Consider the following 3171-nt stretch of genomic DNA (forward strand, 5'->3'; position numbering starts at 1 on the left):
CGGAGAACCAGCGCGGACGACAGCGCTAATCCACCATGCGCCTCGTTCGGAGAATCGGTGACGACAGCAGGGCGGGCCACGTTTGGCACCCAACGTATTGTTGGTTGATTTGCCGGTCGTCATGGTCTCTCTGCAGCAAGAAGAACTTTCCCTAACAAAAGGGGGCTTTGCGGTACGGGGCCCCAGGATTCATCAGTCTGCGGACACTCGTGGCGACTACAGGAGAAAGGCAGCTCTGGAATTTAGAGGCGCAAGACAATGGGCAACCGGCAGCCGCGCTGCGGGAGTCAGCTCGGTGAACCGACGCGCCTTTCAAGACTCAAGATAATGGACAACCGGCGGGTCAACTTCGATGACTGGTCGAACGGTTCTCTCACCTAGGGAACTAGGGACCAAGGGAGTGTTTATAAGCAGCTGTTGTCGGCTGCTAGAGTGTGCTCGTCGTCGTGCTCGTGAGCTGCGTGCTCGTCAGTGTGTTTGGAGCTTCGTGCTCGTTTGTTGTATGCTTCGGTAGCGTGCTGCATTTGGGAGTCACGCTAGACTGCCCAATGTATCTTGTTTCAAATGTAAATATTGTAAATAAACCCTATACGCCTAATTCCTCCCAGGTTCCTCTCTACAACCTACTGGTCGTATCGGCGAGATCGTCCGACAACTCCTGCAGCTGGTAACAGCGGTGGGATCGTCCGACAACTCTTACACACTATGCCAGCAAACCTGCAGTTTATATGTTCTGCAGTTCATATGTTCATCGATGCACGCAGGGGTCACGTTACGAAGTGTAACGACGGCATTGTGAAATGTTTTGAACTTGTAGGCTGGTGTTATTTTGTTACAGTGCTGGAAAGCCGTCCTTCTGTACCAGATGATAAAAGCCGGCAAGCACGAGGAAACACTTGGACAAGAAGCCGGGGCTTTTTGTGAAGATGGCGTAACCCCCCACATCACAGAGATTGTCGATGGTGGTTGGTCATATGGTAGTCACGGACACCGGTATTCAGCCAATTCTGGTGTGGCTGTTATTATAGAAAAGCTTACTAAAAAGCTCGTATACTTAGGAGTGAGAAACAAACTGTGCAGCACGTGTGAATACTACGCCAGGACGGGCGAGGAGAAGCATCTGTGCTATAAGAATTGGAACGAAATCTTAGGTGCAATGGACTCCAAAATTATCATTGAAGGCTTCCAGAGGAGCGTCGAAATGCATGGTGTCAAATATCGGACGTTCATAGGGGACGGCGATTCTTCAGTCTTGCATCATATGCTTACAAAAGTGGAATATGACCGTTTTGTAAAGAAGAGGGAGTGCGCGAACCATGTAGTGAAATGCTACACCACTCGCCTGTACATTATCGCTAAAGAAACTAAAGAAGGTCAGCCTACCTAAGCGGTCCCAGAATTAAGCGCTTAAAGAATGGTGCGCGGAAGGCCATTAAGCATTATGCCAGCATTTTTGCTGGATGTACACGGCACTGCTGAAGATAAAGATTCACAGAAATCAGAACTCACTTTAGAGCTAGCTGTCGACTTCATAAATGGTCCAAAACATGTGTTTGGATGCCACGACAAATGCAAGAGCTATTTCTGTAATGACACCAAAGGCGACAACGTTTATGAAAATATGCATAAAGTGCTCCAGCTGAAAATATGACGCCAAGATAATTGCGGAGAAAGCTGACCATCTAGTCACGAATGACACCAGTAACCTTGCGGAGGCAGTGATGTCACTGGTAGCCAAATTGTCTTGAGGAAAGCAGATAAACAGGTGTCACAAAGGCTCGTAAAAACACCGGTGTTATGGAGCTGAGCTCAGCTTTCAGCTGGGGCCCCAGTAGCATTGCGCTACAACTAACGCGGCCACATGCAAGAGTCCTCCAGCCATCTTGAAGCGCTACGCAAACAAAAAAATGTGTCAGAAGGCTAGGAAAGAGTATCTGAGGCGAAAACTACTCGAGGAAAATGGCCACCGGCAGCGTCGACGCAAGGAGTTCCCGATGAAAGACTCAAGGTACCATTACGGCCCGAACTGTCAGAAACCCGATATTCCGCTTGAACAATTCTGGGAAAAAGAAGCAAATATTTTGAAAAGCCTGGAGGTTGACAAAAAACGGAGGATTGAGATTGCGGAAGACACTAGAGGCCAAGCAGACAATTGCACGTGGTATGTAGAAAGACAAATGCGTCTAACTGCATCAAATTTTTACGCAGTGTGTAGAAGAAGAGGGTCGACGCCGTGTGACGCACTCGTGAAAAGCCTAGTTTACAAAAATAGTTTCACTAGTGCCGCTCTTGAGCATGGTAAGCAGCAAGAACATGTCGCAGTACCGTTGTATGAAGAAGAGACGGGAACTGTGGGTTATTTGTTGATCAAGAGTCTAGTTCCTTGGCAGCATCTCCCGATGGATTAGTTGGGAGCGACGGTATCTTGGAGGTCAAGTGTCCATTCACAGCGAAAGAAATGGAACCATGCGAGGCTGCTAAGAAATTCAATCAGAGGAGCCAAATCCTCGAACAACCCGCACTAAGCAGTTCTCATAGGTACTACTATCAGGTGCAAGGTCAGCTAAATATAAAAAAAATTCTGTAACTTCTTTGTCTGAACATCAAAAGGATTTCATGTACAGCGGGTTGGAAGGGAAGAAAGCTTTTGGAATTTGAAAATGCTTCCTTTCCTCATCAGATTTTACAGACTGCCTGCTTCCCGAAATTGTAGATCCCCGCATTACGCGCAGCATGCCCATCCGTAGGCCACAGTGGAATGAGTGAGCGATTGAAGCGCAGAGAAAAATCAAAGAAGCTGCAATGAAGAGCATGGTGACAAAGCACACTGGCCTCTCCGACACTTGCCGTGACCTCGACTTGTAGGCTTGCCGGTGCGTCAACTCTGTGTTGAGGAGATATATCCCTACCATAGCGCGCACTCTTATCAGTGTTCGTGAACAGACGACTTGTAAGGCTCTCTGTGGTGACTAGTCTTTTGAAGAATAGAAACGAAACCAAAAGGCACCACCGCGCGAGCCGTCTGTAGTAACAGCTGATGCGATTGAAATGTTTTAGTGTTTATGTGAAGATGCCCCACGTGTCATATTCTACTAACGAGGTTGTGGAGTAACACACACAAATATATATATATATATATATATATACATATATATATATATATATATGTTA

At 47.2% G+C, this 3171-nt stretch overlaps 1 pseudogene; it reads left to right on the forward strand.

Moving 5' to 3' along the window:
* Positions 1-865: 865 nt before the first annotated feature.
* Positions 866-2891, forward strand: LOC140219674 (uncharacterized; annotated as a pseudogene).
* The last annotated feature ends 280 nt before the right edge of the window (positions 2892-3171 follow it).

Source organism: Dermacentor andersoni, chromosome 1 (assembly GCF_023375885.2).
Source record: "Dermacentor andersoni chromosome 1, qqDerAnde1_hic_scaffold, whole genome shotgun sequence".
Classification (NCBI taxonomy): domain Eukaryota; kingdom Metazoa; phylum Arthropoda; class Arachnida; order Ixodida; family Ixodidae; genus Dermacentor; species Dermacentor andersoni.